The sequence below is a fragment of the Mus caroli genome, chromosome 16 (genome assembly GCF_900094665.2).
Source record: "Mus caroli chromosome 16, CAROLI_EIJ_v1.1, whole genome shotgun sequence".
Classification (NCBI taxonomy): domain Eukaryota; kingdom Metazoa; phylum Chordata; class Mammalia; order Rodentia; family Muridae; genus Mus; species Mus caroli.
In genome coordinates this window covers 31,832,775-31,845,199 of record NC_034585.1, presented here as the reverse complement: position 1 = coordinate 31,845,199, position 12,425 = coordinate 31,832,775, and the positions used below count along the sequence as shown (strand labels likewise).

At 45.7% G+C, this 12,425-nt stretch overlaps 1 protein-coding gene across 4 annotated transcripts in view; it reads right to left on the bottom strand.

Annotated features, from left to right (window-relative positions):
* Mylk (myosin light chain kinase) overlaps positions 1 to 12,425 on the bottom strand; it is a 253,275-nt gene that overhangs the window by 184,194 nt on the left and 56,656 nt on the right. Inside the window, exon 1 of one of the 4 annotated variants that reach the window (XM_029470832.1) lies at positions 6,709 to 6,921. The exons of the other annotated variants lie outside the window; for them this stretch is intronic. The gene's annotated coding sequence lies outside the window, so the exon portion shown is untranslated. Of the gene's footprint in view, positions 1 to 6,708; positions 6,922 to 12,425 lie in introns of those variants that run through there. 4 annotated transcript variants of the gene reach the window in all.

Below are 12,425 nucleotides of genomic sequence, written 5' to 3'. Positions count from 1 at the left end.
ACACACACACACACACACACACACACACACACACAAAATAAATAAATAAATAAATAAATAAATAAATAAATAAATAAATAAAATTTTAAATTGTCACTTATTGAACACTCACGTGTTGCAAATTGCCTGGAAGACCTTTGTCTATGATCTCTTTTTAAGGTTTTGGCTTTATTATTTAATTTTGGTTGCCATAGTTACTCCATGTGTTTATGGGATAGAAAGTGATGTCTTGGTACCTGATGTCATGTGCTCTAAGCCAGGACAGTCAGCACATCCATCCCCTAGGGTAGTTATCACTGCTCTGTGGTGATGTTGCACAGAACCTTTTCCTAGTCGTTCTGAAATGCACCTTAGAGTTGACTACGCTACATACTTCCCCTCGTGGAACCCCAGATCTCACTCCTCCTGCCTAACCCAACGATAACACCCCAAGAAGTGCATCCATCTCAGTGTGAAGGAGGAGCCTATACGCAGACAGACACAGTGAGTAGCAGAAGTGAGGGTGGAGTTATGCAACTTAGGCCAAAAGAGAAAACTGAAAATACCCAACATTCTGTTATGCAAGGTGGTGCTGCTCTGTGGGTATAAAGAAGTAGACATTTTACACAGCAGAGAGCAAACCATTAGCAAACCTAATTTTTCCTCCTAAATTTTCTTTAAGTGGATAAGAAGCTTTTTTGGAAAAGATATATTTTATTTATATGAGTACACTGTAGCTGTCTTCAGACACACCAGAAGAGGGCATAGTATCCTACTACAGATGATTGTGAGCCACCATGTGGTTGCTGGGAATTGAACTAAGACCTCTGGAAGAACAGTCAGTGTTCTTAACCACTGAAGCATCTCTCCAGCCTCCCTCTGCCCCCCTTTTTTGGATAAGAAGCTTTTAAGAAATCTGATTTGGCCAGATGGTGGTAGGGCACACTTTTAATCCCAGCCCTTGGGAGACAGACAGCCTGATCTACAGAGTGAGTTCCAGGACAACTATGGCTAGGGCTACACAGAAAAACCCTGTGTGTATGTGTGTGTGTGTGTGTGTGTGTGTGTGTGTGTGTGTGTGTGGTCAGAGAGAGAGAGAGAGAGAGAGAGAGAGAGAGAGAGAGAGAGAGAGAGAGAGAGAGATCTGGTTTAAAGTCTGGAGAGATGGACCCATGGGTAAAAGGCACTTGCTACACAAACATGAGGAACTAAATTAGGATCCACAAAAGGGTGCGCAAGGCCATGTACCTAACCTCACTGCTACTGGAGGTAGAGACAGAGGATTACTGGGGTTGGTCACCAGTCTAGTTCCAGGTGAAGATACCACCTCAAAGGAATAAGGGGAGGGAGTGACAGAACAGGACATCCGGAGTCCTCCTATGACTTCTACACACACACACACACACACACACACACACACACACGTGTATATGGCCTATCTGTCTGTCTTTCTCCCTCTCTTATTCATTCTCTGTTTCACAGAGGGAAAACGAAAAGGTAAAAACAAAACAGAACGAAACAACCCTGATTTAAGCAAATTAAAATGCAGGTGTCTGATTAGTTCCCTCTTTCGGGCCATTTGGCAGTTTCTTCACTGCAAACATTTAGTGGGCATATCTGAATATAAGTCTTTTGCCCAACAAACCTGGCTTCTCTTTCTCTGATAAGGCATTTGCTTTCCAAACAAAATTCCTTTCCAGGCTGGCTGCAGGAGGTAACCAGAAAAGCAAGTACCTGAGTCACATTTCCTGTGTGTCAGGAACATAGTCTGTAAATAAATGGTTCATTTGCTCCTTATAGCACTAGGCAACAGCTAATCTCTCCATCCCATTTTAAGGGTTAGAAACTTGTGCAAGGATTAGAAATCTGTCCAAAGTCAACACAAGAGGGGGCAGGCCTGGCACCTGAGCCCAGTGTGTGCCCTGGGCGCTATGTCTCCTGCCACAGTCAGTAACAGTACAAGGTTAAAGCCACTCAATTGACTGTAAAAATGTCCTTTAACAATAAGATTTGGGGGCCCACTAAAGCATGCCATCCACATTAAAAGATGGATGATAATACAGGAAAAAAATGTTTGCAATGAAAACCACATCAGAATATTTTCACAGAATAAGAAATCATTCCAGGACCCGAGTGTTGCAGAGTAAACATTTGAATGCGGCTTGGCCCCGGGAGAATCCCGTGCTGCAAGACAACCACAACCTGTGTTTGTGCAAACCAGAGGGACTGCATCAAGAGAAAAGGAAGCAAATAGCACTGGTGAGACCACGGTGAGACAGGCATGCCCGTGCTGTTATGCAGGGAGCATGATAAACTATATGGTCTTGCAATGTGACAAGAGGATGCTGAAGAAAAGGGTGTCCACTCCTCTTTCTAGTAATCCTATGTGCAGAAATACATTATCAGGAGAGAATCTGAGCTAGCCAAATGTGTATGGAAAAATCCTGATTGTAGTACTTAAATCAATATATACATATATTCCAACAATGAGAATGGCCACATACAGGGGCACCTCAGAAATAAAAGACTATGTATGTGATGATATGTAAATGTTAAATTTTTAAAATTATTAAAACATTTCAAGAATACAAAAAAAGTGCCACCAAACATCCCTCACTGAGAGTCAACAGTTAGTGTCCTCCACACTTACTTATTGTGCTTCATATGTGTGTGTGTTTGTGAGAGTGTGTGAGTGAATGTGTGAGTGTGTGAGTGTGTGTGTGTGTGTGTGTGTGTGTGTGTGTGTGTGAAGAATCATTTCAAAACCATCAGGATGTGACATTTTTTGGTTGACAAAGTGATAATTAAACACATGCACACGATGTGTACATGATCACACACAGTGACTACAGGTCCATCTCCTTGGACACTGTCAGCTCTTTATTAATACATAATGAGTTGTGGAAGCCAGAGGTACCTCCCTGAGCTAAAGGGCCTGGAAACTAACTGTATTTTGGTGCCTGCTGTGGTTTAGATTTGGATTATCTACTAAGGTGTGTGAAAGGCTTGCTCACCAGTCTGCAGTTCTTCTGGGAGGCAGTATAGCCCTTGGTGCTGAGTGACAGGTGTGCGAGAATTGGGGGTTCACTCTCAGGGAAGACGCTGGAACCCCAGCTCCTTCCTCTGTACTTCTTTTTTCCTGATAGTCCTATGGCATCCTTCACAGTACCATGATACCCTGCTTTGCTCCAGGCCTCCGAAAAATGGAATTAACTGACCATGTGTTGAGAACAATGGAACTAACTGACCATGGGTTGAGACATGTGAAACTGTGAGCCAAGATGAACCTTTCTTCCTCTAAGTTGCTTTTCCTCGGGCATTTCATCACAGTGTGAGAAGGCGGACAGCACAGACCAGCTTCATTCTGCATCCCCCACATTCAAACTGCAGTTTCCACAATTCTGCTTTCTATGAAATCATTCAAGTTTCTAAATATGGATTAAAACACTTCTGTTATTCTGGACCCAGTGTATTAAACTTAACATAATCTCCTCCAGTTATCTATATGTTGTCACAAATGATAGGATTTCCCTTTTTATTGGGTGAATAATATTCCACTTTGTGTGGCTACATATGCAATATTTTCTTTAACCATTCACCCATCGTTGGCTACTTGGGTTGATTCCATGCATTGGCTATTGTGAACAGTCTTGTAATAAGTACGAGAGCTCCGGTCTACTGTTATAATTTTTAAATTTTTGAAACATTTTATTGATGTGTATACGTGAGTGTATGTTACATGTGTACAAGTGTCAAGCAGGCTGGAAGAAGGCAGTGACAGGGTGCTGGGAACCCAACTTGGGCCCTCAGAAAGTTCAGCAAGATCCTCCTGATGGTTGAGCCATCTCATCAAGCCCACAATATGATTTTAATGGCAAGAATAAAGAGATATTTATTCACTCAGAGTATATTAACTGAGCATCTACTATGTGCCAATAAAGAACAGTTACACGTGTGGTAGGAGTGTTGTTTTCACTTGTGTAATGCACTGCTGCAACCACACACATCCCCTGCCACTGAGGTGAGTAACACACTCCATACAGGTAGCTCTGTACAGGTACTGGGGTGGAGGCGATCCAGGTAACAGAAACTCAGACTTCTTTAACATCACCAAAAAACTCAGCAACACTGTTGATTTCCAGCTACAGATGGGTCAAGGGTCCTCCATTCTCTTTGGCTCAGTTTTCTCTTCTGTCAAATGGGAATGATATGAACCTTGCAGGGTAGAGCAAGGATATAAGCAGGTATGCAGTAATATATAAGCAAGAGGCTTAGTATAAAAAACATCTGAATGAAATGTGTCACAGCATCCCTTGCCCAAAAGGAAGCTTGTGTCCACCTTAAAGATTCAGATCCTGTCATCAAAGACAAAGGAGCCTAGGCAAGCCTAACTATCCTGAGGCAATTCTAGATAGAGGAAGCTTGAGCCTGCTGGCAGCCTTCAGCTGCAGTGTTTTGTGAATAAGACAGATGTTGACTACATCTTGTGGTCCCTGTCACTTCATCCTGTCAATCCTACAGACTGTTCTCAGGATCTCCTTTCACCAAGGACAAGGAAGCCCGATAAACTACCAATGCTTCAAGGTCACTGAACTTAGAAGTAGAAGTCAGAGCTGGGGCAGAGGGCCGTCATATCTTCCAGTGGTCCAGACTGTCCTTGGTAACTGGAGAGGCAGGGGGCCTGAGAGTCGCCAGAGGAAGAAGGGCAGGAGAGGTGACTCAGAGCTATGGTTTGGAGTATCTTACCATGGTCTACTATTCAAGATTCAGTTTCTAGATGCAGAGTCTAATCCCTGAGCACGGACTCACCAGTGGATTCATACACTCATGAGTTCACACCAATGGACTACTAGGGGGTGGGGCCCGGTAGAAGGAAGTAGATCACAGGAAAGGGGGCTGGCTGCTTTTGAAGGGCATTTTCCTGTCTCTGCACTAGCGTCCCGGCTACTGTGAGACAGGCTGCTCGGTCCAGCGCATCCTTCCGCAAGATGTTCAACCTCACTGTAGGCCCAAACCAAGGAAGCCATCCAACCACAGACTGAAAGCATTAGCCAAAGTAAATCCCTCCTGAATCACTTCTCTGAGGGATTTGTGACAATGACAAAAAATTAACATTCCCCTTTCTGCTCTAGAAGACAAAAAGCCTCCCCAGCCTTTCAGAGCAGTGGGAAACTCACAGAAGTGAAAGCAGGCCCCAGAGAGTCTCTCCAAACCCTCACGACTCCAGAGTCCTCATGATTCTGCTGAGGTCCGTCAGAATCTCCGAAGGGTCCCAGATGCTCTCACCAACACATTCTCTCACATGTGAGCTCGGGGGATAGCTAAAGGTAATTGCTCTGCAAGAATGAGTCTGAATCTCTAGAATCGATAAAAACCAGGCCCATAGCAGATATAGGAGAATCCTGGGACGCTCGGGGCCCACCTAGCCTGGCATACACAGCAGAGAAACAACAGCAACCTGGGCTCCAACAGAATGGAAAGTGAGGGCTTATATTTGAGGCTGTCCTCAGGTTTGCTACACTCACACTGTGACACCCATGCACACACACGTATGTGCACACATGCATACATTTAAATTTTAAATTAAATTTTAAAAGGGACACACTTGGCCTAAAGAACAAAAGACAAGACAGGACCTAGCTTCAGGTTGAAAAGACACAGATAAGTCAGTATTGCCAGGAACCATCTAGACCTCTGTGGGGCGGATCCCAGTGGGAGGTAACTCCTCTGTCACAGGGGCACAACCAGATCTAAGCTCCGAGCTGTGTAGTCATGACAAATAGCCCATCTACTCCCCGACACTCTGTTACCCCATCACCCCATAGCTGCTGTCAGATTCCTGTCATGCTGTCAATAGATGGCTACTGCACATTTCAGAGGAGAATTAATAATAAACTAAGCCAAACCCTTCTTATTCCTCTCTAACCCCCCTCAAACCTGGTGAGCACAAGAGAACATCAGAGGGACTGGATGGTATCTGCAGCTATCTCTGTTAGCTGAGCAATACTCAGCAGCTGCAATCAAACACCCGCAGCCAGGGGGAGGGAGGGGGTTGTTCAATACTCAGTCAAATGCAGACTAATAGACAAAGGAGAAAGATAAAACCACAAAGGGAGAGGTCAAAAGAGCAGTGGCCCGCTAACATCTGAGCCAAAGCCAAGCTCCGTATAAGGTTTCCACGAGTAACAACAATTTATTAATCACTCAAAGCAGCTCTGAGTGGACTGGACTTTTAATTTGATCAAAAGCGCTTTTAATCGTCTCTTGAACCTAGAAAGGAACTTGCCAAGAGAGAGTGCTGCTTTGACACACAGACTCTTGGAACAAAAAGTCGAGTTAGCTGGCAGAGTGGGGTTGGAAAGGCCAACAGTCCCTCCAACACTCCAAGCACACACACATGAGATCAGTCTTGGAAGCTCTAAGGCACAGGACATCTTGGAAATACCTAAGCTTCCCTGCTGGATGGTGCCCCCAAGCAGGTGTGGCACCCTGCCTGGAAACATCCCCCCTCCTTCACAGCACATATCAGAGGTGGCAAAATCAAGAGTACAAACACCCCAGGCACTGATGGGCTCCCTCTGTCTTCTTTAAGCCTCTCAAGTGATGCACTTGAATCCTGACAAATACCCTAATCTCTCTTAATCCTCCTCTGAGCTGTGTCAGGCTGCCTCACCACCACCCACCCAAGCAAAGTGGGGCAGGAACACACAGGGCTATCCAAAGACACACCTGATGGCAGCCGCCTTCCCCACGAGGCTTCCAGCAGAGGCCAGCGTCACTGCTGCTGAGACCCTGGTCCAAGGTCCAGCAAGAATGGAGAGAGAAGAGCGATCCAAGCACACAGAGGCTGGGCCAGACAGAGAAAGTAAGGGGCTTTGTTCTAACTCTCCTTGCAGATGTTGCAACTTGCCTTCTGCGGGAGGGGGCAGCCAACTTTGCTGGGAGATCTGTTGTTCTAATTCGCCCAGCTGGGGTGACCTTTGAAACCCCTGGCTGCCACACCAGTGAAGGCTGAGAGAGCCAGAGGTGGAAGCTCACAGGTTTCGACTTGTCCAGAGCTGCAGACTCCAATCTGAGTGTAAAGCGACTGGAAAGAGCCCCGTCAAGCAGAGTATTGAGCCCCAGATAGGCTGGGCACTTCCCCAACTCCACATCTGGCCTGGCCTGTCACTCCAACTCCTTGGTGCAGCTGGCCTGAGATTACCATAAGCTCATGGGACATGTGCTTCCTGAGACCTGGCTCTTTCTTCCTTAAGCCAAGGCAGCACCACTTTGGATATCTAGTGCAGGAGGCTCACTCAGGAGGCAGATAGCTGAGAACTACCGTGCTGGGACTGTAGGTAGGAACACAGGGTGCTCAGCACTTCACGGAGCACAGTGTTGTCTCATCCCAGTGAGACTTAGGAGCTGGGCTCAGAGCACAGAATATCTGCATCCCTACTGTGGACATCAAGGTATTCCCCTAGAACCCAAGGCGCAGACTAAGCATCCTGAGTTTGAGCCCTGTTGGGTGCTGGTGGATTCATAAGGCGGGGACAAAGCCCCAACACCTACAACACCTGTGACATCCTTGACCTTCCAGCACTGTGGCTGAAGCTTCTGTGATCTCAAAGAGCCTTTATATCCCTTAAAGTTATGAAAGAGCCAAAGGGTTTGTTGGTGAGTTATTGCTATCAGGGTTTGGGGCGTTTGGTATTCAATTAAATAGTAATTCACATAAAACATCGACAATAAGCCTACATGCTAATGTCATTTTTTTCTTTTTTCTTTTTCCTTTTTCTTTTTTTTTTTCTGAGACAGGGCTTCACTGTGTTGTCCAAGCTGGCCTCAAATTCCCGAGTTCAAGAAACCCTTCTGGGTCAAGAGAGGCATCTCTCCACTTACGAGTATTCCCTGCTCTTCTGGAAGACTTGAGTTCAAGTCCCAGCACCCCCACATAGCAGCTCACAACAGCCCATGACTCCAGTTCCAGAGGATTCACACAAATACACACAAATAAAAATAAAATACAGTGTGTGTGTGTGTACGTGTACGAGTGCTGTGTGTGCATGGTGTGTGGTGTGTATGGTTCTGGGTATGGAAATCAGGACCTCCCACAAGCTAGACAAGTGCTACCCCTGGGCTACCATCCAATCCTGACAATTTTATTTATTATTGTTACTGTATAGGGGTGCACGCAATGGTTGCACTGAGGATGTCAGCGTCATAGAGTCAGTTCTCTCCTTAAACCTTAACATAGTTCCCAAGGATCATTCAGGTTGTCAGTCTTAAGGGCAAGCGCGTTACCCACAGAGCCATCTTGCCAACTCACAAATTGTCATTAATGTTTGCCCTAGTAACAAAAATTAGATCTTTTCATCTGTTTCTGTATCTAGTGTACTGTGACATCAGAGTTATCTATAGTAGCTAGGAAATGCCACATATGGAGAGATAATAGAAGCAGAAAAACAAATGTCATCCGACACCAAAAAAAATCATCTGGGCTCCAAAAGAGCCTTAGGCTTTCCTGACCATACTTTAAATCCCTAGATCATACTTTAGAACCTTATTCCAGCTAATCTCCAGCCACCTCTGTCACCATCTGTTCTCACTGCTGGCCCTCTTCAAATACCAAGAGCAGAGGGGAAAGTGGCCGACTCTCAGGTGTGCTGCTTTAAGGAACAAGGGAGGACAAACACAAACCAGCATCTTAATTTCATCCATCTCTTCCTCCAGGCAGAAAGGTTAATCACTGTGACCAGAAAAACCAAGAAGCCCGGGGCTCGCACTGAAGGGAACAGCTGCCAGTCACACAGGTCCTTGGAAGATCTTGCACAATGAGCTACCCCAAAACCTTTGGCTATAAGACAGCAATTTATAGACACCAAAGCTGCTCACAGAGAAGAGAGGGAATCCATCCCAAGCCTTCTCACCTAGGATGTCTGGTGACCTACGGGGCTTTAATTTGGACAAGACCAGGAACAATGTGTGGAGCTAGCAGTTTGGAAGACATGTCTCAAGCCTGAGGGGTTCCCTCAAGCACATGGGACGGCTCACAGCTTGAATGTTAACTATAACCCTAAAAGATTAGCACCATGCATCAGGATGTGGGAGGAAATTTACATAAAAAGCAGTCTTTAAATTCCCATACATGAGTTAAAAAAAAAATGCCCAGGAACCAAAGAGCTGACCAGACACACTCCACAGACTTCTGGTCCCACAAAGATAAGTCTGGGTCCTGGGATAGGCACACTTATCAAATCCTTGACACTGTCTTCATCCCATCCATCACAACAGAGGAGTAACCGTTTGATTAAGACCATCTGTCTCCCCAGTGGAATGCAAGCCACACCAGGATAAAGGGCATGCGTGCTCGACTCAATGATATACTGCCAATGTCTATTAGACTGACAAGCGCAAATACCTTCTAAACAAATACATGTGCATTCTTAAGTGAATAGAAGTTTTTATTTTAAAAATTTACAAGTCGCTCTTGTGCTGTCTAGTTTTATGTCGACACAAGCCAGAGTCACTTGGGAACTTCAACTCATAAAAGGCCACCACTGAATTTGCCTGCAGGCAAGTCTGTAGTACATTCTCTTTATTGATGACTAATATGGGAGGGCTCAACTCACTGTGGGCAGGACTACCCACGGTGGTCCTGGGTACTATAGGAAAGCAGGCGGAGCAAGCCCACAAGCAGTGCTTCTCCTCTGCATCAGCTCATTAACCCTTTCCTCCCCGACTTGATTTGACTCACCCTGCTTTATTACTGCAACAGAAAATCTAGCTAAGATGCTTCTAGACCACAACGCCATTTCATTTTATCAGACATGGCACTGCATCACTATTAGGGAAAGAGTGTAAGGAAAGGAGCAGATGAATAGGCCTCCAGTCTACTTCTCAACCAAGAGGCCCGTTGGAGTTTGGCTCCAGGCACATGCGTTCTGGTGATCTACACATTACAGTTGTGTAACACATGCATCCTCTCTACTTGTTCATTTTCAGTCTCCCAATTTCTGAAATGATCACAATCATGCCTACCATGGCGGTCCACTGAGGAAAGATAAGCAAGGACCTGGAGGCAGGCATGGAAGCAGAAGCCATGGAAGAGGGTGGTGTTTACCGGTTTGTGGCTTCTGGTTTTCTCAGCTTGCTTTCTTACACATCCCATGACCCACCTGCCCAGGGACAGCGCTGCCCTCAGTAGACTCAACCTTCCACATCAATCAACAGTCAAGAAAATGCTCTCACAGGCGAGACTATAGGCTAATCTGATGGATGCATCTCCTCCGTTGAAATCCCCTCTTCTCAAATTGTTGTGGATGGTGCTGTTTGCTTTTTGATGCTAATTCTGCTTCCTCAAGAGGGGCTGCCCAGAAGAGGAGTGGATCACGGACTCAGGTGATTTCACGAGAACATTCTTCCCATTTTAACTGGCCAATAAAGAAGGCAGAAGCCAATTGCTGGACGAAGGATAAGGCAGAATTTCCAGATCTCAGGAGGAAGAGGAGAGAGAGGGGAAGAGGGAGTCAGAGCAGGCTGTGGAGTGGATCTGAAGTAACAGACCTATAACTCTTCAGTTTGTAGCCTCCACAGGCAGCTGCTGAGGCTAAGGAGGATAGGGCAAGATATTCTTCACCCAGCCATTGAATTATCGGGCTAGTTTTAAAATATAAAGGCTGTCTGGTGTTTTCCATCCGTGGTGACTCAGGTAGGCAGGAGAAAGGGTACTGACTGGGCAGTTGTTAGAGGTTTGGGGAAGCTAGCCCTGGGATCTGAGTGAGACAGCCATTGCCGGCACCGGGCAAGGAGCAATCGTGCATTTTAAAATTACATGAAATGTCAAATTGACAAAAAAGATTTTAAGACTTATAAGTATGTTCTCCAGATTTCTCACTGGTTTCTGTAAGCAACTTGGGCCCTGATCCATATGTCCCCATCCATAAGTCCCCATCCATACGTCCCCACTTGAAAATGTGCAAGGTTTACCTCACACTTTGTCCCTCACAACTGACTTCTCTTCCAACCCATTAGGACAGTGCCCTCCCCACAGGTTCCTAGGCCTTTTCCATGTAACACACATGAAAGACACATAGCTGCCCACAGCCAAACACATGAAAGACATGCAGCTGCCCACAGCCAAACTGTATCAGCAGGGCAGAGGCCGCTCTTGGTAGGACAAGCTATGTATCCACATCTTTGGCAGAGAGCTACTTGAGAGTTGCCATAAAAAGGGATGCAATATTCACATTCTCATGCACACACAGATGCACACACACACACACACACACACACACACACACACACACTGATCTAACAAATACGCATACTGCCTATGCACTCTCACAGTGAGAATGGCATAGCCTGGTCTCTTTCCTGCTGGGACTCCTGCTTAATTTAAGACTTAATAAAAGGTTAATTTAACTTAAGAGGTTAAGAAAAGCTTTTAGCACGCAAAGTCATAGCTAATAAAACTAAAGCCTGCACCAGAAACTCTGATTGTAGTCACAGTTCTCCAATACTCATTCTAGTAACACCTCAATGTTCACACATTCCTTTAACATACATCACCTTATAGAAAGAAATGTGTGTGTCAGGTGGGATTGTTAAGCTCCCACTGTCCCATCCCCTCCTCAATCCCATGTGCCTCTTCACCCCAGCCTACACCCTGCATTCTCACTGAACCCCATGGGCTGAGCAGTGTGCACGATCAGGTAGGGTTGCCATACCAAACTCAGACCTGGCATGCCAGGAAATATAGATCAACACATGTGAGGAGCAGAAGGAACCTAGAGTGAAAGGACAAGAATGGATGAAGTCCTGGTGAACTTGTGCTGTTAGCGATAACATGGGCCCAGCCATGTCAAGGGCCTAATGCCTCGGACCCATGCGGATGGCAAAGCCTTCCCTGTATAAGTTGGGCTCAGAGTTGGCAAAGCCCTCCTCTGGTTCTCTGCAAATGTTGATGCATGTTTACAAATGACTGGCCAATGTGTGCAGAAACAAGCAATTGTAGCTCCCCTTTACAGGATGTTTACAGCCTGAGGCTGTCTTCTTCAGAGCCCTCCTACCGAGACTGGCTAACTTCTCCATGTACTGTACTGAGAAATACTTCCAGGTTGTTGCAGAGTTGGTACCACTCTATCAGAGTGCACGCAGTCCACCTGAGCACAGCTATTCTGTATGAATGTCTCTGTGTCTGTCCTTTCTTCATTCCCTAGTCAGGTCAAATCTAAAGCCTAAAACATAAATGGTTCTAAATGACCAGTTAAGGAGAACAGACACTTCTGTTGCAGAACTATGCACCCACGTCAAGTGGAAATCTCAAAGACCGTAGATTATGCGTCTGTAAAACAAAGTTACCACTCACGCCCAGCTACCACAGGAGGTCGCCCTAGAGAAGAAAGATGTCGGAAGAAGGGGAGAGAAGAGGACTCATAGAGACCTTTCTTTTTTTTTTTTTT